The sequence below is a fragment of the Pleurodeles waltl genome, chromosome 4_1, assembly GCF_031143425.1.
Source record: "Pleurodeles waltl isolate 20211129_DDA chromosome 4_1, aPleWal1.hap1.20221129, whole genome shotgun sequence".
NCBI lineage: Eukaryota > Metazoa > Chordata > Amphibia > Caudata > Salamandridae > Pleurodeles > Pleurodeles waltl.
Genome location: NC_090442.1, coordinates 990166361 through 990190677, shown reverse-complemented (window position 1 = coordinate 990190677; position 24317 = coordinate 990166361). Strand labels below are relative to the sequence as shown.

General features: G+C 50.2%; 1 protein-coding gene across 50 annotated transcripts in view; it reads right to left on the bottom strand.

Moving 5' to 3' along the window:
• Nucleotides 1-24317, bottom strand: part of LOC138288307 (mucin-19) — a 1675551-nt gene that overhangs the window by 531601 nt on the left and 1119633 nt on the right. The gene's annotated exons all lie outside the window — the stretch shown is intronic.

Genomic DNA, 24317 nt, shown 5'->3' with positions numbered 1-24317 from the left:
AAAAGCTCCATAGAGGGACCAACCTGCCGCGGCAACTCTAGCCGGCTTGCCTCAACCGCGACACGGCCTGATTTGCATGTTCATCCTGGTGAAGAAAATCTCCAAAAAAGAGACTAAGGGGGTCATTCCAACCCACCACGGAAGCACCGCCAACAGGCTGGCGTTGCTTCCCTGCCCATTCTGACCGCCGCAGTCAGAAAAGGGGATCCGGCGGTTTCCCGCCGGGTTTCCCCTGTCTGGGCTGAATCTCCATGGCGGCGCTGCAAGCAGCGCCGCCATGGAGATTCCGACCCCCTTCCCGCCACCCTGTTTCTGGCGGTTTTTACCGCCAGGAACAGGATGGCGGGAACGGGTGTCGTGGGGCCCCTTTTTGGAGCCGGCTTCTATGTTGCAGGGCCTTTCCCGCTGGGCCGGTGGGCGCTTCTTTGGCGGGTGCCCGCCGGCCCAGCGGGAAAGCCAGAATGGCCTCCGCGGTCTTTTGACCGCGGAGCGGCCAAATGGCAGTGACCGCATAGCAGGCGGCTACCACCGCCTGCCGCGGTCAGAATGACCGCCTAAGTCTGAATGTAGAAAGTTGACCGGGACCTCCCTGCCAGGGTATCCAAGGAGGGCTCCAAGGACGTCAGATCAAGATCCAGGATTTCCCCGGTCAAAGGATTTTCACCTCGAAAAAACGACTAAGTCCGAAGGTAAAAATCTCCACTGAGGGTTCCTGCGACACGTATCCGGAGAAGAGTTCCAGGAGGTCGGATTGGACTGGCAGGTTTGTCCCGCTGAAGAAAATCTACAGAAAAATGACTAAGTGGCAAGTTAAAATTTTGACCGAGGCCTCCCGCGAGCTGTAGCTGGGCTGAGGCTCAATCGCGGTCGGCCTTAAACTTTGACTATGCCCCGATCGAGGTGCAACCAGATGACCAGATTGGCGCTTTTTGTTTCTAGGCGCTACAAAACAATAATTCTTTAAAAATTCATATCTCCGTTTCCCTTATCCGATTTTATTCGTTTTTGTGTCATTTTAAAGATAAAAATATAATCTATTTTTATAAATTGGTTTTGGATTTCTAAACTGTTTCCTGTGTTTTATTCAATTACTGTTTTGTGATATTTGAATGCTTTACACTCTGTCTCCTAAGTTAACCCTTGTCGCTCGTTGCCAAGATGGACCTAGGTGGAGGTTAGTGTCCTATTGCTAAGTGTAGGTACCTACCTGCCCTTACCAATAACACATTTTCCAACAACAAGCATATATTTGACATTATTTTTGAATCAGTTACATAGCTAAAAAGAAAATGTTGCAAATGTGTAGAATAACCCTCCACTTTAGGTGAGGCAACAACTCTTGTTACAATCTGGGCTCAATAGTGTAGGGCATTTACCATATGTGGTGAATAGTGTAACCCTAGGGTGATATATTCACCATGCATGGTAAATAACTCACCTCTAGATTTCAAAATTAGACCTAAAATGCTGTAGTGGTTTTAACACACTTATGGTCTCACTATGAGGTTGGTGCTCCTGGGACCGTCAGACTCGCAATGGCAGTTGGACCACCACAAAAGCAGTGGACTGGCCTCCATGTTATGACCATGGTGGAGTCACCACTGCCTGATTGCCAGCACCACCAGGTTGCCGACAGCCTGGTGGGCTAGGCGGTCATAATCTGCCAGGGCAGCTTAAGAGTACCCTTTCCACCAACCTTTGCATGGCGGTCACTCGACATGGCTAGTGCAGGGTCTCACATGGAAAGCCCATCACACTTTTCACTGCCGGAATTACGGGCAGTGAAAAGCGAGACAGGTGCTATCACATCAATGCACTGCAACTCTGCCTCCGGCTCGATTACGAGCAGGCATGAATGTTGTGGTGAGTTTCCCGCTGGGCCTGTGGGTGGAAACGATATTTCTGCCTGCTGGCCCAGTGGGAAACTTCTAATATGTCCCGCGGAGGGATTGCCGCCTAGGCGGTCATCCCAACACAGGACTTTGGCAGAGTCGGAATGAGCCCCTGAATTCGACATATTTTCTCCTTAAGCTGAACTTTTCCTGATAAAAGTATTCAGGTTTGACCTGTTGGTAAATTATGAGGGTGTGATAAAAGTAATAATATTGACGCCTGTGCAAAGCGCTGTTTCCAGAGGTAACATAATTTAACCTTGAACTGGTGATGAGCAGCTAACCTATCATAAGCACTTCGTTTATGTATTTAAATCAATGTAGTATATCGAACATGATTGTACCAGGTGGTGAAATTCATCTAAAATGCAATTTGAGTAGAATCATTTATGAAAATAACATGAACGGATTTCCTGAATGTGCTTTTTGAGACTTCACTTCTCTGTTAATGAATGGTTGTCTCATGAATTTGGGTTGAGCAAATTCAAACACTCCAACAGATTTTGCAATACCAAACATTAGCACAGAGGTCTTTGTATTTATTTCACCTCATACAATATAATAGCGCATTTTGTTTTTATTATGTAGCAATGGCCAAACACACTAAAAAGGGCCTCTTTACAACATTGGTGGTCTTTTGTGAAGACTGCAGTGGTGGCAGCTGCCAAAAGACCGCCATGTTGGCAGTAATCTGGCTGCTGTATTAAGAGTCACAAACTGAAGACCACCAGAAAACAGCCCAAAATCCAACACCTCTAGGACACAGCCGGGAGGGAAAGAGGCAGTCCACCACCAGTACTGCCAGGCTGACAAAAATCCACCTACCAGATTATGAGCCACAAATCACCACAGCTGTTCTTCCATGGCAGAAAACTATTGGTGGTGTGAACCGCTGCTGTCAGAACCCACTACTGTCAGAACATAACACCACATTGGACAGTTTGAATACTCCACACCTGACCCACATATACTCACCAGACACACCTACTCACTGCACTAAATAATACACCCCCACACAACCCAAAATCCTTTGCAACAAAAATGACAATCACCTACACCGAAAGCAGGCAAAAATTGACAGACACCATCTTTAAAATACAGGCACACATACACATCTCACTCAGCATACACCACATAACTGCCCTACCAACACAATAAGCATCTAACAAGCACACACAAATACCACAACCATCCATCACGCACAACGCACCACCCACACCCCATCAATCACCCAACACTGCACCACTACACACACAACACCCCCCCACCATCAACACAACCACTACAATGTCCCCAAAAAAGCACCCACAGTTCACACACAACAAGTTGAGGGTCATGATGGGTGAAATTGTCAGGGTAGAGCCAAACTGCTTGGAGTACAGGTCCAGCAAACGTCAATTGCCAGGAAAATGGAGTTGTGGCAGAGAATAGTCAACAAGGTCAACTCAGTAGGCAACCATGACCTACAGAGGAAGGTACGTTCCACGGCATCATGACACCAAATCGCTGTGCACAAGACTGGAAGTCCCCCACTTCCTCCCTCACAGTTCACCTGTTGGAAGGAGAAGGTCTTGGACATTCTACATCCCAAGGGCCTGACTGCAATACCTGGGGGACTGGACTCTAGTAAGTACCCACAACTTCCATGTTACACAATTGACATATACTTCCTCACCACCCAAATACTCCCCAAATCACTGTTTGTCTCACCACTCCTCCCACCTATTCACCTAATGTCCCTCCCCTGCATGCCACACCTCCACCCCGCCCAACTGCCCACACAGCCCTTGGCAAAGGCATGGACAGTATTGGCTAATACTATCACTACAACTCCCACAGTACACTAGCCCATCTACGTGAAAACCTGGAATGTGCATATCACATCACATATCTTGCATATATGACTATGGTACTAGCTGTGCCAACTAGATGATGTGACTGAGGACCACTACATGCATTGACAGCAATGCAATGTCACACCACAATGGCAAACACGGCTCAACATAGCTACAGCTCTGTGACTAATCCAAATGGCCACTGATCCAGAACCTCAACCCTGAAATGGACTGACCATGATATGGAAAGTAAGATGGCAGACTCCATGCACATGCACAACATGCACAGACAGGACATTTAAGCTTGCATACTCACATACTCTCCTCCCATTGGGACACTATGGGCAATGCGCAGGCATTTTTGTGACATCTAGCAAGCCTAACTAGTCACTAGGTAACAGTGCTGAACAGTGATTTGAACCATAAGACAGTACCTGAACCCATTCGCAGTGCTATCTGCACCAAATTTGAATGACAGCACCTTGTATGGAGTATGGTACACATGTCACAGACTACTACGTACCACCAATTGTATGCTGTGCAGCATCTGTCATTGTCATTGGTGGGAATTGTGTTAAGCCACTGTATGCATCTGATGAAGAGATTGCCAAACAAACTTACTATATTTAACTCTGTCTCTCACTCCATCTACAGGTACCCTTGCCAGGGCCACCATGGAGAGGATACCAGAGACTGTCCGCCCTCCTCAGAATGAAGGCCCCAGAGAGGACGACACACCTGGATACCTGGACACTGACACTCTAACTGGCCCATCTGGGACACCTGGTCAGTTTACAACTCCCTGCCTCCCCTTGCCCACATCAACCCCCTCAAACCTGTGGCATCAACATCAAGGTCAACCCTTCGTCCCCAAACCTGTGTCCCAAGGACTGTTCAGACTATTGTGTGCCCCAGAGTACAGGGTCCTGAGTCGACCCCTCACACCCCAGACAATGAAGGTCCTGCAGACACTAGGAGTTGGCACACAATGCCAGGGGCACAGGCACCTGGGGACAGGGGGCGTGGGAGGGAAGCTGTGGGCCAGAGGATGGGGCCCCAAGGGACTCAACTGACCCGGAAACCATCTCCCAAGTCCTGGGAACATACCAACAAACCCAGGACAGGGTGGGCCAGATTATCACTACATTGGGAAAAAACCAAAGGTTGCAGAGGGAATATCACCAGGAGGTCACACAGCAGTGGCAGGCTCACAATACTACAATGACCTCCATTACAATGGTTCTAAGGGACAACAACACCACCCTGTGTGCTTCCTCAACCCACCATCAGGCCCCTTACGCTAGCAACCTAACATCTGAGCCATCTACATTAGTGGCAGCTAGTGGAACTGAGGCCCTGCCAGGGGAACCACAGGCCTCAAACACCTCTTCCTCTGTACCTGAAGTCCACCCAGACATCCGGCTGGAGCAGATGCCAAGACCAAACTCACTGCCAGGAAGGGAGCCTCTCCTGATTTGTCCCCCTTGTGTGCCACTGAGACACACTGTTGACTATTCTGAGACATTACTCCATTTTCCAAAGACACAAAAACACTGGACCTGGGCAACCAACAACTGTAGCACCTACTCTGATGATTCCATCTACAATGACCTCACTCATTACCATTTTTGTCCATATCTGCACCTTTATTTTGACTATAACTATCATGATATGCACAATAAACACCATGGAACACAGCTACTCTATATGTGTCTTTAAGAAAACATCAACAAATGTCATGCTTGCCAACTGTGGTCTGGTAATGACCCCCCCCCTTACATCGAACAGGCAGTGCAATGGACAGCAGACGGAGGCACCCTCAGCAGGCAACACAGTACAGCAGATATGTCCCATGACAGGTGTCAGAGAGGTAGAAATCCAGGGCCACACATTCCAACCTGCAAAAAGACCATGATAGTGAGTACCATCAGGATGGAAAGCATAGTGCCACACAAAGCACATATGCAGGTCATAGATGCAATGCCAACTGTAGTATACCTCCTCAGTAGGGTCCCCTAGATGTAACCTATACATCACCAGTCACAGAATATTCAGCCAACTGTCATGTACATCCCACATTTCTGTGATCAGTTACCAATGGCTAATGGCTATGAATGCCTCAAGCCGTAGGTAGCAGAGGCAGAGGCACAGATTAAAATGCCACAGTTACTGGGTGGAATGACATGAGACAGGAGAATGCAGCAAACAGAGCTCAATACAGGTCTCTCCATTTGAGAAGTGATTGTAGGAAACTGCAGCGAGAACATGTTAGAGCTGTAACTGTGCACTTTACATTCTATCAGTGAGCTTCCACAGCTCATACATTGGGATAGGACCACATTACACCACAAATGATGAATCAAGTCAGGAGGACTATTGTCACCAATCATTGTGGACTTACAAGACTTGAAAAACCACACTCAACATACCTGTATGTCACTGGAAGTACTGATTGATGAGCTCAGTCCTAGAGTCAGCTGCACCTTCCTCCTCTGGCTCCTCATCACTTGCCATTTCTTCATTTCCAGCCACTGATCTAGCTGCCTCACTCTCATCAGATAGCAATGGAATATGACGGTACAGGGCTAGATTGTGGAGCATGCAACAGGCAACCATGATCTGGCATACCTTTTGGGGCGAGTAGAGGAGTGCACCTCCAAACAGGTCCAGACACTTGAATCTGGCCTTCAGGAGGTCAAATGTTCACACAATTATACGCCTTATTGAAATGGAGTTCCCCTTCTGTGGCAGGGTACCTCACTGGTGTCAAGCCAAGGAAGATTAGGATAGCCAGAGTCCCCTGTGTGTATAAATGTAGGACCAGTGAAATAACAGGTACAGCTACAGGGCAGAATCTGATGGGAGCTGTCACAACAGTGAAACACCTTAATATGCATACATACCAAGGAGCCAGGCTCTCTCTGTGTGCAGTCATGCCATCTTGTGTGGGGCATTGCTCAAAATGTGGGAGTCATGCGCAGATCCTGGAAACTTGGCTGTGACTTGTGAGATGTACTGGTCTGCCAGACACACCACCTGAACAGTTATGGAGTAGTAGTTCTTCCAGTTCCTATACACTTGTTCTTTGACACTGGGAGTGACCAGGGCTACATGGGTACCATCAATGGCCTCTACCAAATGAGGATTGTGTCCCATATCATCAAAGTCTGCCTTCACATAGGCCAAGTCTCCACATTGGGGGAACCTGTTGTAGCTATCCAGGTGCTTTAACAAAGCACAGTACATCCTTCAACACCAGACTGAACATGGGCTGAGACACCCCTGCTGTTAAGGACACTGTATTCTAAAAGGAGCCTGCAGCAAGAAAGTGTAGCACTGACAAGACTTGTACTGTGGGAGGGATACTATAGGGATTGTGTATGGCTGACGAGAGATCTGGCTGCAACTGTGTACATAGATCCATGATGGTCTAATGATTCAGAAGATATGTCTGGATTACATGCCTGTCCTCCATGGTTTCAAGGTCAACTAGTGAACGGTACGCCAGCAGTTGTCTCAATCTCCTTATTGCAGGATACCTAGTTTGAGAGGAGAGAATGTACAATGAGTAAAGCAGGAGGGCACATGTAAGCAGCACATTTTAAAATAGCACACACCTAACGCTGTAGGGGATGGATTGCACTGCTGACATATACAATAACGAACGTGCTGATGCACATTAGACACCCTCATTGCAGCACATTGGCACACATGTAAGTCGTATGGGACATGTGTCACATGTGTAATTGAACATATGTGGCTGACTGAGCAGTTGTGCACTGATCAAATAATACGTATTGGAAACTATCAATGTAGCACTACCATAATGGCACAACTTAGGCTTACACTGCCATTTGGGCAAATATGCGTATGGCACCCTTATATTCGCACATCCATCGTTTACATGTGGCAAAATGACAGCCACCTGTCCTGCTGTAAGGGATAGTTGGAAGTGACCTTAGTCTGCCAACAAATGTCATCCTGTTGGTAGACGGCCACAACCACTGTGCAACTTGTCATTGGTTAACATTGCTGCCTGTGGCAGACTGGGGCCAATGGCGAAGACTGCTGGTGGTGACGGTGCTGTACTTGGTGGCCATGACCGTCATTTTCTGCAGTCTTGCTCACTTGACTCCTGACACTGTTGCTAGCAAGACCTCCATGACCTTTGCTGCTGTGTTCTACCTCTGGGAGCCGTTTTGACACATCCTGAAGGTGATAGGGTCGCTGCCTTCAAGCCTGAAGAGTTGGAGAAGCTGGTGGAGGAGGTCCTCCCCCTGTATGAACAACTATATGGGGCACCAGAGGAGCAAATGAGTCCAATGTCATTGTCATGCGTGATATGAGTTGCATGTGATGTTGATTCAGGCAAGTGTACTGGTGAGGGATTTTATGCATGCAGAGTGCAAAAAGTGAAGGCGTCTGAGCAGCGAGGGTGTGTATGTATGAGCACTTGCTGTGACATGTGTATTGTCCACTCCTGTTGGTATGGTGCGAGTGTACATGACTTTCTCCTTTTGTCTGTGTCATCCATAAGGGTGAATGCCCAAGAAAGGGATCTGGCATGCCATCGCCAAACAAGTGTGGACCTTCTGGGGCCACAGCCAGAGGAGCACCCATTGTAGCAAGCGGTGGGAGGACCTGAGACGGCAGGCCCGGAAACCCTCGGAGGCCCAGCTGGGCATCTCCTCCTAACGAGAGAGGGGCGGCCTTCGGACCCTGATCCCCCTAATGGGTTGCATTTTGGCAGTGGCCTACCCTGAGGTGGATGGGTGTTTGAGGGAAGCACAGCTGCTACAAGAGAGTGAGTACTGACTGTATCCTGGTACTTGGCTCTGATTATATGGTGTTTGCTATCTCACTGTAGCTTCTACGACAATGTAGTAAGTGCAACATGAATGTAGACTAGTGGACATGGGCGGTTCTCACCCGGCCTGAATATTAGTTGTAGATGTGGCTTCATGGTTTGCTATCAGTAGATTAACATATCCTGTATCAAGATCAAATGAAATTGCCACATGTGTGACTCCTTCCTGCCATTTCTATGGATGTGAGCTTGTGTGTCACCCTACCTATTGCGTGTGACCTGGTCCATCCATCAGCATTGGAGCATTAGTGGCTCTAAGGCGTCTGTCCACTCCAATCTGTATTGATAACCTGTGTGTGAAACAGGCTGATTCTCATATTTTAGTACAGGGACTATAGACATCTAGTACTGGTACAGATATTTTGGTACAGGGACTACAGACATAGACTCCATGTGAGGCAGCCATCTCATTTACGCCACAGAGATGGCCTGTGTATGACTGTACTTATGGCTTAGTAATTGTATCCCCATTGTATGTTCATCTTCTATCTATGGGGTATGTGAAGGTAGCAATAGGAGGGAAGTTTGAATTCAGTGTCTGATTTGGTATAATTGGACTCATCAAGTATTTCAATATAGTTTCCTTGTGGGGATATTACCTTGAACCCAATGGGATTGTATAGAAGTAGTAAGTGTCTAGACAGATCTCACCTTTGACAAATTGCAATGTAAATGCAATGTATTCCAATGCCCTACCAATTACAGTACAACATTGCTTAGGTGCAGCCTACATCATGTCTCAATGGTTAATTGGGGTCACATCTGATGGAGTGGGACAATGACTGCTACCCTGGACCTGGCTGATGTGGGTGATTTGGACAGGATAAGGTTTTGACTGATTTAGGAGATTGTGATGTGAACTTTTAGTTGTTTCATCATTCCAGAAGCTGCCCTATGTAGTAATGGGATCTGTTGTCAGTGCAATGGCAGTTGTGTAGGTGCATGTGTGCAGTATGCATAAATGTAATTTCAGTCAGAAATGTATGTTGTCTTGCTTTAGGTACAGGTTATCACTTGTCAGGAATGGTGCAAGTGATGGTGGTTTTATCATGTTGTGAAGTCCAACTACTGTAACTGCATGTCATGTGGAATGGTATGTGTCCTATGCTGTAATATGTGGGTTCCTGAAGCTCATTGGTTGTGACACTACACTCAGTGATTGACTATGGATGTGTAATGTGTGCTATTTAGAACATTGTAGATGCACTTAGATATATGAATAGTTGTGGGGTATATGTGTTTGGTGTCTGCAGATCTTCCTTTATGATTGGGTCTGACTAATACCTGCCTGTACACCAAACCTGTATTCTACACATCAGATGTCACCTGTATGGGTGTCCAATTTGTAGTGACTACATCAGTTATAATATCAATATTGGCATTTCTGAGTGTTAGGTCAACATGATATGTGACAGGCAGGTGCTGTGTGGTCTGTGAGTGGAGTAATCTTCGCTATCAAGGGACATTACAATGGGCATGGACTGAACAGGTGTGGTTATTGTACAGGCCTGAGGTGTTTTTTTCAGTCACCTGCACTTCCAATGGGTGATAGGAGTATGGAGAGGTATGATCAGGATTCAGGTAGTCATTTATACTTCAGATGTCACCTGTATGGGTGTCCAATTTGTAGTGACTACATCAGTTATAATATCAATATTGGCATTTCTGAGTGTTAGGTCAACATGATATGTGACAGGCACGTACTGTGTGGTCTGATAGGAGTATGGAGAGGTATGATCAGGATTCAGGTGGTCATTTATACTTCAGATGTCACATGTATGGGTGTCCAATTTGTAGTGACTACATCAGTTATAATATCAATATTGGCATTTCTGAGTGTTAGGTCAACATGATATGTGACAGGCAGGTGCTGTGTGGTCTGTGAGTGGAGTAATCTTCGCTATCTAGGGACATTACAATGGGCATGGACTGATCAGGTATGGTTATTGTACAGGCATGAGGTGTTTTTTTCAGTCACCTGCACTTCCAATGGGTGATAGGAGTATGGAGAGGTATGATCAGGATTCAGGTAGTCATTTATACTTCAGCCAGGGTATGATGTACATGCAAACATGGTTTTGCTGGTAATAATGTGGATGGCTCTAGTCCTGCTAACTTGGACATAGATGGGTGACTAGTATTGACATTTTGTGACATGATATAGGATATGTGTATTAGCACCAGAGATAGCTTAGGTAGGAGATGTATACCTACAGATGTGCATGTTTACATGTGTGTATGTGAGGAATATGTTAACCCATTCCTGTCCTCTCACTCTCTCTCTCATCGGCAGGCAAAGGGGAGTCTCACGTAGGAGACCGGATCTCCAATATCATCCTCAGAATCCTCCTCCAGTGGACACTACATGTTGGTGGGAGGACCTTCTGGGACCACCAAGCACCATCTTTCTCCACCACCCCTCTTACTACCAACATCCACCCTGTAGAAGGCTCTTAATGATTGCTTGCACAGGAGCAGATGCAAAGACTATTCCCAATTCCCTTCCTAAAACACTATCTGTTCTCAAATTAAACTGAACAACAGAAGCGCTCTAAGGGGGGAAAGGGATTGGTAAAATAAAAAGAGACAACCTTGCAGTCACTGGTTCCTTCTCTCCTGTATAATTTCAATCTTCTATGTGCACAGTGTGTTATACCACTTTGTTTTTTGTATTGTGGGGTTTAGGATCTGCTAAAGAATAACAACAATCATCACATTCATTGCCTATTTTGCTAGTTAAACCTCTTTCTTTTTTAAACCACTCCATAATTTTCACATACCAAATATGACTATGGCTATGGCTCCTCTTCTACTGTGTCTTCTTCTTCTCCTCTTTGTCTTTTCCCCTGCCGCTGCGGCCCCTCCCACCTCCCCCCTCCTTTTCTCACCGTTCTCCTCTTTGTCATTTCACCGTTCTCCTCTTTGTCTTTTCCCCTGCGGCTGCGTCCCCTGCAGCCCCTCCCGCCTCCCCCTCCTTTTCTCACTGTTCTCCTCTTTGTCTTTTCACCGTTCTCCTCTTTGTCTTTTCCCCTGCCGCTGCGTCCCGTGCGGCCCCTCCCGCCTCCCCCTCCGTTTCTCACCGTTCTAATCTTTGTCTTTTCACCATTCTCCTCTTTGTCTTTTCCCCTGCCGCTGCGTCCCCTGCGGCCCCTCCCACCTCCCCCCTCCTTTTCTCACCGTTCTCCTCTTTGTCATTTCACCATTCTCCTCTTTGTCTTTTCCCCTGCCGCTGCGTCCCCTGCGGCCCCTCCCGCCTCCCCCTCCTTTTCTCACTGTTCTCCTCTTTGTCTTTTCACCGTTCTCCTCTTTGTCTTTTCCCCTGCCGCTGCGTCCCCTGCGGCCCCTCCCTCCTCCCCCCTCCTTTTCTCACCGTTCTCCTCTTTGTCTTTTCAGCGTTCTCCTCTTTGTCTTTTCCCCTGCCGCTGCGTCCCCTGCGGCCCCTCCCGTCTCCCCCCTCCTTTTCTCACCGTTCTCCTCTTTATCTTTTCACCGTTCTCCTCTTTGTCTTTTCCCCTGCCGCTGAGTCCCCTGCGGCCCCACCCCCCAGCCCTCTCATTGGACAAGCCCCCCACCTCCCAGCTGCACTCCCACCCTCCACTCCTCTTATGGCAGCCGTGGCGTGGCCGCGCATCGGACACGTGCAGCGGGTACGAAACCCGTCTGCACCTGTTCGCGCCTGGACCATGCCCAGCTCCAGAACACCTGGCCCTCCCAAACACACCTACTCCCCCCTCACCCTCTACTCTCTCAAATCAGGCCCCCGTCCCACATGCACCACATCTAGCCCCACACACACTCATGGCCCCTTCACCTGCCACACCTGCCACTTCTCCTGCTCGCCATCCCTCACACCAACCATAGCAACCCCACATTCAACAAACACAACATCCCCAACACAAGACTCACCCACCCTGCCCCTACCAACCAATCCCACAGCACACCAACCCATAACCAGAACACACCCGCAACAAAACCCCCACACACCACACCAATACCACCCACCACAACCACCTGAACTGCCTGCTCCTCAACATCCGCTCCCTTAACAAACATGCCATAGAACTCTGGGACCTCATCACTTCACAGTCACCTGACATCGCCTTCCTCACAGAAACCTGGACCAACTCCTCCTCAGAACCCGACATAGCCATAGCCACCCCGAAGGGATACAAACTCCAATGAAAAGACCGCCTCAACAGGCCAGGCGGGAGCATCGCCATCCTACACAGAGACACTATCAAAGTCACCACCAGCTCCCAAGACACTATCAGTAACACTGAACACTTGCACTTCCTCATCCACATCAACAACAACTCTACCCTCAGAGGTACACTAATCCACAGACCACCCGGACCACGCCCCACCTTCTGCGACACCATCGCCGACTGCATCAGCCCGTACGCCCTCACCTCCACAGACTACATCACCCTCGGTGATTTCAACTTTCACTTAGAAAACCCACATGACCACAACACTACCTCCCTCATAGACAACCTCAACAACCTCGGACTCAAAGAACTGGTCACCGCACGCACCCACTCAGCAGAACACACGCTGGATGCAATCTTCACCTCAAGCCAACACATAGCCTACACCCACACCACCGAACTCATCTGTACTGACCACCACTGCGTCCACTTCTCCTTCACCAAACCTCCCACACACTACCATCAACACACCACACCCTACCGCATGTGGGACAAGATCCCCACAGAACGACTAAACTCCCAACTGGGCCACAACCCCCCCCCCACCCACACAAACGACCACAACGCAGGAGCACACAACCTCTCCAAATGGATCACTACCTGCGCAGACACACTAGCACCCCTCAGAAAACACATCACCACCCGCAACATCAAGAACGCCCCATGGTTCACCCCGGAACTCCAAGACTCCAAGCGCAAATGCCGCCAAGCTGAGAAACTATGGAGATTAGAACCCTCCTCAACCAACTTCTCCACCCTCAAAACCACCATTCGCACCCATCACCAACTCATACGCACCGCCAAAAGAGATCACTACAATACACGCCTTGACAACAACTCCCAAAACAGCAAAGAACTCTTCACCATCATCAATGAACTTGCCAAACCCAAAGCCAACAACATAGACCCCACACACACACAGCCCCTATGTGACGCCCTTTCCAACCACTTCCTCCACAAAATCCTGGACATCCACAACAGCTTCACATCACACATACCCACCACACATACCCCTCACTCACCCAACTCAAACCCCACCCAAGACCCCCACCACACTATCCACATAGACCCATACCACACACGAAGAAACTGAAAAAAACATGAACTCCATCCACTCCTGTTCCCCCTTTAACCCCTGTCCACACCGCATCTACAACAAATCTAGCCCTACCATTGCCCCCATACTCTACAACATAATCAACTCCTCTTTTGAATCCGCTCTCCTAAAAAAAAAAAAGCCGACCCGGAGATCCTCTCCAACTACTGCCCCATCTCCCTCCTCCCTTTCCCCATCAAGGTTGCAGAGAAATTAGTCAAGACCCGCCTATCCCACTTCCTCGAAGCAACCAACACCCTTGACCCCTCACAATCTGGGTTCCACAGCACAGAAACGCCCTCATCGCATGCACTGACGACATCAGGACCAAAGTCGACAAAGGCGAGACCGACGCACTCACCGTCTGCCACCACACACTCCGCACACGCCTCCACAACATAGGAATCCGCCACAACGCCTTAGGCTGGCTCACCTCATTCCTCACCCACCGAACCCAGAGAGTCCGCCTTCCACTCTTCCACTCCACCACTACCAAGATCACCTGCGGAGTCCCCCAAGTGTCCTCCCTCAGCCCCACACTCTTCAACATCTACATGATCCCCCTAGCCAACATTCTCTGAGCACACGGAATCACTATCCTCTCCTATGCAGATGACACCCAACTCATCCTCTCCCTCACCGGTAACCCAACCAACGGCAAAACCAACCTACACGCCGCTCTCCTAGACACCACCAACTGGATGACCACTAACCACCTCAAGCTCAACTCAAACAAGACCGAAATCATCGTCTTCGGCCCCAACAAAACCACATGGGACGACTCCTGGCGGCCCACCGCCCTAGGTCCCGCACCCACCCCGCAACCCACGCACGCAACCTCGGCATCATCCTCGACCCGTCCCTCTCCATGACACAGCAAATCAATGCTCTAACCTCCTCCTGCTTCCACACACTGCACTCTAAAAAAATCCTTCAAATGGATCCCCCCAGAAACCAGAAAGACAGTCAGCCACGCACTCATCAGCAGCAGACTGGACTAAGGCAATGCCCTCTACGCCGGCACCACACTCAAACTCAAACGCAAACTCCAAAGAATCCAGAAAACAGCTGCGCGCCTCGTCCTTGGCCTCCCCCACCACGAACGAATCTCACCACACCTCAAATCCCTTCACTGGCTCCCCATAGACAAGAGAATCACATTCAAGATCCTCATCCACGCACACAAATCCCTCCACAACACCGGCCCAACCTACCTCAATGAAAGGGTAAACTTCCACACTCCCACACGCAACCTCTGATCAGCCGACCTCGCCCTAGCCACAGTCCCCCACATCCAGCACACCACCACAGGAGGCAGGTCCTTCTCCTACCTCGCCCCCAAAACCTGGAACTCCCTCCCAACCGACCTTCGCAAAACCAAAGGCCTACTGGTCTTCAGAAAGAACCTCAAAACTTGGCTGTTCGACCAGTGACCCTCCCTGCCCCCCCATCCCAGTTTCCCCCCGCCATCCCCCCAGCGCCTTGAGACCCTCACGGGTGAGTAGCGCACTCTACAAATTTATTTTATTGATTGATTGATTTATTGCATGGGCATCAGATCGAAATAAAACAGGCACATCAGGGGGAAGGGAAGGGGGGGCACCTCAGCCGGATGAGTGCACAACGCCAGCTCCATGAGGTGGCTCCATGCCCATTGATGTATCCTGGGGAGTGCAAAGCCACAGTCTCTCAAGTCTCTCCAGTGGGTGGTTTGCCCACTGCTTTATTCTGGGGAGTGCAAAGCCACAGTCTCACAAGTCTCTCCAGTGGGTGGTTTGCCCACTGCTTTATCCTGAGGAGTGCAAAGCCACATTCTCACAAGTCTCTCCAGTGGGTGGTTTTCCCACTGCTATATCCTGGGAGTGCAAAGCCACAGTCTTACAAGTCTCTTCAGTGGGTGGTTTGCCCACTGCTTTATCCTGGGGAGTGCAAAGCCAGTCTCTCAAGTCTCCAGTGGGCAGTTTGCTGGGGAGTGCAAAGCCACAGTCTCTCAAGTGGATAACAGTCTCCACTGGTTCTAGAGGGGCTTTGTGCCCAAAGTGCTTCATCCTGCAAAGGACTGAGGTAGTGGATGCCTTTCTCCACTGGTTCTGGAGGGGGCTTTGTGCCCAGAGTGCTTCATCCTGCCAAGGACTGAGGTACTGGATGTGATACTCCACTGGTTCTGGAGGGGGCTTTGTGCCCAGAGTGCTTAATCCTGCTAAGGACTGAGGTAGTGGATGCCTTTCTCCACTGGTTCTGGAGGGGGCTTTGTGCCCAGAGTGCTTCATCCTGCCAAGGACTCAGGTAGTGGATGCCTTTCTCCACTGGTTCTGGAGGGGGCTTTGTGCCCAGAGTGCTTCATCCTGCCAAGGACTGAGGTAGTGGATGTGACACTCCAAATGATGGTGGGGCACCATGGAAGCTGTCCAGGCCCCTGGAACTGACCACCAGCCTCATATGAGTGACCACTGGGGATGGCAGCCCTGACACAGGATGTGGCGTTGACGCTGGCGGTGCTGGCGGCGGGATCAGTAGCGGCAGTGCTTGCGGCACTCATTGGGCAGCGGTGTTGGTGGGGTGCTCACTGACCTCGGTGCTGGTGGTGGTGTCCTGAGCGGCGGTGCTGGTGGGGGGCTCACTGACCTCGGTGCTGGCAGCGGTGTCCTGAGCGGCAGTGCTGGTGGGGGGCTCACTGAGCTTGCTGCTGGCGGTGGGGTCCTGAGCAGCGGTGCTGGTGGGGGGCTCACTGAGCTTGCTGCTGCCGAAGGGCACAGTGTCTGCGGTGCAGATGAAGGGCACAGTATCCTGGGTGCTGGCAGCGGTGCCCGTGGCGGCGGTGCATGTGGTAGTGCCGGTGGCAGTCTTGTCCGCCGTTCAGTTTGCCGGCGACTTCCCTTTCTTTCTTTGGCCCTTCCCGACCTTGGATGGTGGCGCAGCTGTCTTGCCACTCCCAACTGTTTTCCTGGCTGAGCCTTTGGTGGCAGGTGTTTTGGCCTTCTCCCTTAGGGCTGTGGGCAACTTCTTTTGTTTTGGAGGTGGGAGAATGTCCTTGGCTTCGCTCCTTGGGACACTGGCTGCCCTGCTGCTTGGCGCACTCCAGAAGCCAGTTACTGCTGGCACCAAATTTCCCGGTGATGTGGTGGCTGAGGTGCTAGGTTGGGACCTGGAAAGGCGGGCCCTAGGGGACGAGAGGGGTGGGGGAGGTGAAGGGAAGAGGTCAAGGTTTGAAAGGAAAAGTTTTTTAGACACACTGGGACGGGTAGATGGAGGGGGTTTGGGAGTGGAGGAAGAGGTAGTGGTTGTAGGAGGTGTTTGTTTGCTGACTTTGGGTGAAGGTGCATGGGCTGGAGGCTGTCGTGAGGTGGATGGCTGTTGGGTGGGTGTGTGACTGCGTTTGTGTACTTTTGGAGGAGGGCTCACAGACACACTGGGAGAGAACACAGGGGATGTGTGAATGGTAGTGGGGGTGCTGAGTGCACGTGAGAGGTGTGTGATGATGGGCATGCTCGTGATGGAGGTAGTGGCTGAAGATGTAGTGCATGCAGGTGTGAGTGGAGACGTGACAGGGAGGGAGGAGGGAGACGTGGAGGAGGGGGACACAGTGGAGGCAGTGGATGTTGTTATGTCTGCATGGGTATGATGCTTGTGTGAGTGCCTGTGGGATGTGTGGTGCTTATGTTCACCAGAGCTACCCTTGTGTGTTGAGGTGTGTGCATGCTGGTCTGATGGTGTGCTTGAGATAGGCTGAGGTACTGGGGATTGGGTCTGGGTGGAGGAAGTTGGAGGGGGGAGGTTGGACACAGGGACAATGGCTGCCATCAGTGCTGAGGCCAGAGTCTGAAATGCTCGCTGTTGGGCTGCCTGGCCAGAATGAATGCCCTCCAGGTATGCCTTTGTCTGTTGCAACTGCCTCTCTACACCCTGGATGGCATTCAGAATGGTAGACTGCCCAACAGTGAGGGATCTGAGGAGGTCAATGACCTCCTCACTGAGGGCAGCAGGGCTGACTGGGGCAGGGCCTGAGGTGCCGGGGGCGAAGGAGATGCCCACTCTCCTGGGTGAGCGGCCACTGGGAACACGCTGAGGGGCGGCTGGGAGGGCGGTGCTGGTGGTGGGGTGGCGGCTATACCTGTAGATGCGGTGGGCACAGAGGGGCCCGCCACCGCAAGGGAGCTCCCATCAGAGGAGGAGTTGGTGTTGCTGGTCTCAGCTCCTCTCCCTGCAGTGGTGCTCCCCTCGCCCTCCTTCCCACTGGTGAATTCTGAGTCCGTAGTCTCGCCCTCCTGGGCCATGTGGGATGCAGCTCCCTCCTGCTCCGTTGGCACAGCTCCTCTGCCTGATGATGCTAATGCACACAAGAACAGGGAGACCACAAAGAGGGGGGTGGGGAAGAAAGTAGAAAGACATGTTCAGTGCATGCAATACCGCTACCGTTGGCGGACACTACAGACACAGCAGCCGTCTGCACTACACCATGCACTTTGAGTTCCTTAATTGATCACAGGGACATAGGGTACAAGGCCTATGCCCGATTGCTACACACATGCAATTCACAGGAGCCTGACTAGGTGTAGGTGGCTCTTACCATTTTTGGGGATGGGGTGCCACTGAGCCTGCCTCACAAAGGGTCCTTGCCTACAAGGCTTGCCCTAGCCTAATGGAACCCACCTCCGCCACCCAGACACCTCCAATGCGCGCTGAATCAGATGGATGTGAGTGTACTCACCCCCTTGTGGCTGCTGTGATGTCCTCAAGCACCCATCCAACTCCATATATGCCACCGCCAGGATCCAGAACATCAGGGGGGTCATGGGGCGACGGGCACCCCTCCCACGTTTGGGAGGCCATCCCCAGCTGGGCTTCCGCCGTCTTCTTGCTCCATCGGCGAATGTCCTCCCATCTTTTCCGGCAGTGGGTGCTCCGTCTGTTGTGGACCCCCAGGGCCCGGACGTCCTTGGCGATGGCACGCCAAATATCCTTCTTCTGTTGGGCGCTGACCTACAGGAATAGTACAAGGGTAAAGGAACAACATTAATCGTCCGGACCATCACAGACATTGGCCCACAATCCCACCCTTGGCCTGACGCACATCCACTCACTATCGTTTCATCCCCCCCATCTCCCATCCACACCACTCCAAACAGGCATTGCCCACACAGCATGCTCACAGTGTACTCACCTGTTTGTCTGGAGGACCGTAGAGTAGCGTGTACTGGGGGAGGACCCCACCACTAGTTTCTCCAACTCCTCCAATGTGAAGGCAGGGGCCCTTTCCCCAGACACTTGAGCCATTGCCGCTTCCAGACTGAGGTCACAGCAGCACTTGCAGTGTAGGTCCTCTCCTGTCGAAGATCAGGTATCAAGTGAGTGAACGGACAGAAAATGGCGGTCGAGTCCGCGGCGGTGCATACCGTCACCGACGGCGTACATCGTCATTGGCTCATGGGACCCATAGGGTCCAATGCTAACCAATGCAGGATTGCGCCGCGGTCTTCGACCGCCTACCGCGACGGTGTACAACGCCAGCGCAGTTACCTCATATCCCCTTGTCCCACATTACAGGTCAGGCAGCCGCCATTTCAGGGGGCCACATGGCATTCATTTTAAATGTGTCACACATATATAGGCCTTACATACACACTAAAACAGGCACATAGCGGATTGACAAATGTGTGCAATAAAGTTGTTTATTTCGTACCTCAGTTTTGGCTGACCCTCTGATCGCTGTTCTCATCCATAGATGGCGGCATCCTCCAGTGAACAGACCACTGATGGACCTGTTGACAATGGAAGAGCGACATGTAATTGTCACCTACAGACTTGATTGTGCCACAATCCAGGAACTGTGTGCCCAGTTGGAGCCAGACCTGATGTCAGCTATCCGCCATCCCACAGGAATCCACCCTCTAGTGCAGGTCCTGTCAGTACTCTATTTCCCGGCAAGTGGGTCCTTTCAAACAACAGTGGCCATAGCATCAGGGATTTCCCAGCCAATGTTCTCAACGTGTTGTCCAGAGTGTTGTCTGCCCTGCTGAAACACATGCGTAGCTACATCGTTTTCCCTCAGTGAAAGGTGACTTCTATGCCCTGGGACTTATCCCCAACATCATAGGTGCCATTGATGGGACACATGTGGCCTTGGTCCCCCCCGCAGGAGAGACCAGGTGTACAGAAACCGAAAAAGTTACCATTCTATGAATGTGCAGATGGTGTGTTTGGCCGACCAGTACATCTCCCATGTGAATGCCAAGTTTCCTGGCTCAGTGCATGACGCTTACGTTCTGAGGAATAGCGGCATCCCTTATGTGATGGGGCAACTCCAGAGGCACTGTGTGTGGCTATTAGGTGAGGACATGGACCCTATACAGTGTGAATAGTTGTCTGGGGTTGTCCCTAAGGGTTAGTGTGTGTCTAACAGTTGTCCCTAGACATTTGCAGGTGACTCTGGCTACCCCAACCTATCATGGCTACTGACCCCAGTGAGGAATCCCAGGGCAAGAGCAGAGGAATGCTACAATGAGGCACATGGGTGAACTAGGAGGGTTATAGAGAGGACCTTCGGCCTCCTGAAGGCCAGGTTCCGAAGCCTCCATATGACAGGTGGTACTACTCACCAAAGAAGGTGTGCCAGATCATCGTGGCCTGCTGTATGCTGCACAACTTGGCTTTGCAACAACAGGTGCCTTTTCTGCAGGAGGCTGGTCCTGAAGGAGGTGTTGTGGCAGCTGTGGAGCCTGTGGACAGTGAAGAAGAGGACATAGACAACAATAACACCGTGAACCATCAATACTTCCAGTGAGACACAGGTAAGAAGACACCACTGCCTCCTACATCTGATAAAATTGTTCGACCTCTCATCTGTATTTCACTTTCACCCAGTGTATAGACCCTGATTTGTCACTTTCTCTTTCGATTTCATAGATGTGGGTCCCACTGTGTGACCTCTGCTATGTTACCTCATGGACCAGAGCTGTGTGACATAGGTATGTTGACAATACAATGGACATTGCTATTTCCCTCAGTTATTGCAAATACACAACTGTGAAAGCACAGACTGACTCCAGATTGTTTTGTGATTTAAGGGTGTTTATTTAAGTGCTAAATAGTGGAGGGGGTTGTAAAATGGTCGGGGTGATGGTGGAGGAATGTCCATGGCAGAGTCCAGTCTATTAGTCTCACAGGTGCATTATCCAAAGGGGCATAGGAAGTGGAGCTCAGGCAGTTTAAGGATGGACAGGGTGACAAAGTGGGACAGTAGGATGACTTTCAGGGTGGTCTCATTTCTTGGCGGGGGTTTTGGCATTGTTCTCTGTCTTTGTCCTGGATCTCAGGGACCGCTTGCGGGGTGGTTCTCCATCTGCAGGGGGTGGGGTGCTGGTGTCGTGGTCCTGTGGCAGCGCCTCCTGTCCACTAGCGCCGGCGGAGGTAGTGGGCAGTTCATCGTCCAGGCTAGTGTAAGGGGCCCCTTGTTGTGCCACAGTGTCCCTCTTGGTGTTCACGAGGTCCTTCAGCACCCCTACAATGGTGCCCAGGGTGGTATTGATGGATTTGAGTTCCTCCCTGAACTCCAAATACTGTTCCTCCTGCATCCGCTGGGTCTCCTGAAACTTGGCCAGTACCGTTGCCATTGTCACCTGGGAATGATGGTAGGCTCCCATGATGTTGGAGAGGGCCTCGTGAAGAGTGGGTTCCCTGGGCCTGTCCTCCCCCTGTCGCACAGCAGCCCTCCCAGTTCCCCGGTTTTCCTGCGCCTCTGTCCCCTGAACCGTGTGCCCACTACCACTGCCCCCAGGTCCCTGCTGATCTTTGGGTGGTGGGTTAGGCTTGATTCCCTGTAGTGGTGGACACACTGTTGCTGGACGTGTCCTGGGGACAGAGGTATGGGCCTGCTGGGTGGGTGCTGTGCTGGTTTTTCCTGAGGGGGGAGGCTCTGTGGTGGCCTGTGCCACTGTGTGGGGAACCGACTATCCTGAGGTCCTAGATGGGCCGGGCTGGTCATCTAGATCCAGTTGGACAGAGCTGCTGTCATCACTGTGGGCCTCTTCTGTGGGTGGAGTGGACATGTCTGGAACCTCCTGTCTGGTGACATTGGGTAGGGGTCATGCAGGGGTGTAAAGGCATGATTATTGCATCTGTGTGTGCCATGATGTGCAATGGGTGGGTGACCCTGTACCCCAGTGCTTCCATTCCTGTGTAGGACCTTGTGTGATAATTGTTTAGGGGTCTGTGTGGGTATGTGTAGTGGACATGCATTGGTGATGGGTGTCCATGCTTTGTTGTTGCATGCAGGGCTTGGTGTTGGGATGGGTAGTTTGTGATAGTGGGAAATATGTAAGGAGTTGGAGTGATGGGGGTGAGGGTGAGGGTGGGGGTATGTGATAGCATGCAGGTAGGGTGGGGGATGAAGTAGTTAAAGCTTTGACTTACCAGAGTCCATTCCTCCAGCAACTCCTGCGAGGCCCTCAGGATGCAGTATAGCCAAGACCTGCTCCTCCCATGTTGTTAGTTGTGGGGGAGGTGGTGGGGATCCGCCGCCAGTCCTCTGAACCGGAATGTGGTGTCTTGAGACCACAGAACGCACGTTCCCCCGTAGGTCGTTCCACTTCTTCCTAATGTCATCCCGTGTTCTTGGGTGCTGTCCCACTGCATTGACCCTGTCCACGATTCTGCGCCATAGCTCCATCTTCCTAGCTATGGTGGTCTGCTGCACCTGTGATCCGAATACCTGTGGCTCTACCTGGATGATTTCCTCCACCATGACCCTGAGCTCCTCCTCAGAAAACCTGGGGTGTCTTTGCGGTGCCATGGGGTGGTGTTGGTGATGTGTGAGGTGGTGTGTGTTGTGGTGTCTGGGGTGATGTTTAGGGGTGTGTGGTGTTTTCTGCGTGGATGTGTATGTGTGATGGTATTGTGTGCCTCTATATGCTGGTGTTGTCTTTGCTTTGCTGTCTCTCTGGCCTTCTTCAAACTTTTTGGTAGTAAGGGTTTGTGGGTAATGTGGGTGTGTGTTTTATATTGTATTGGGTGTGTGGGAGTGGTGTGGGTATGTGTATCAGGTGTGTGTATTTAGATTTGTCCAATATGGTAGTGTTTTGTAAATGTGTGTGTATTTTGAGCGTGGCGGCGTGTACCGCCAATGGAATACCACGGTTGAAGGACCGCCGCATGGATTTGTGGGTCGTGATAGTGTGGGGGTATTCCTTTTGGCGTGACGGTGGAGGTTTCGTTATCGCCAGTTTATCACTGACCTTTGGTGTGGCGTACTTGTGTGGGTGTCTAGATTTTGGCAGATTCAGAGCTGTGGGTCGTCATAGCGGTGGCGGAATTCCGCAGCTGCGGCGGTGTGTTGGCGGTCTTCTGCACAGCGGTAAGCGAAATTTTCCACCAATGTTGTAATGAGGGCCAAAGTACTTTGAGCCCACTTTTTAACATCAGGATGTTCTATAAGATATCACTGGTATTCCAGCTTATTATTCTCACCCCAATCATCAACCTCTTCAATTAATTTCTATGCTTAAATTTTAATTGACAACCACATTAGCTTAATGAGAGTCTTTGTCCTGGTAAAGTACTTACTCCTATTCAGATTTAAACTATATCCAATACTTTCTGCATCTCTGCTTTCACAATTCATCAGGAGCACATTATTCTGACTGATCATGAAAAATAAGACAAATTGTGAATAATAAGCAATTCTACCAATACGGATGTGTCCCATTCTTCTACGTGATCCACAAGTGGTGTATGTGTACACATGCATTAATAAGGAGAAAAAAAAGGTTTCTTTTGAGACAAGTTTTTTTTCAGGATCATATCAATTAATATCTATTTTATATCTCCATGTTACCTAACTTCCTAAGGTGCCTGTAACTCATCCAAAGTCCTCTACATTGATTTTAGTATGTTTTTAAAATTCCTCTTATTTACCAAAAGTGCATCACATGAACTGAGTCTTCTAACCTTTCCAAAATGTTCATTTTATCCCCAAGGGCCCTCATTCCTTCTTGCACTTATCCAATTAAGCTCTATGAAAAATCCCTGTTCACCCAGTTCTTTGTGATTACCACAAGTGCAAATGCATCTTATGTTCCTAAAGTGCCCATAGATTCAGAAAAGGGTGACTAGTATAAGTATAAAGTGAAAGTGCATCACTTCTTTTAAACCTATCCTTGATTCATGGAGAGTACTCATATATAGTATTGAAAGAAATATTAAATAATCTAAATTATTTGATCCACACCTGTTAGATGTCATTTATAAGTGTCTATGTAGTGCTGCATCCACATTTAGGCCTCATGGAACCTCAGTCTCTATTTGGATGATCCATTTAGATTCCATTAGTCGTAACCTCAGTTCACAATCTCCTCCTCTGGGGCTGGAATTTATGTGTCGGATTCCATAATATTTTAATCCTCTATGATCATCCTGATGCTGTTC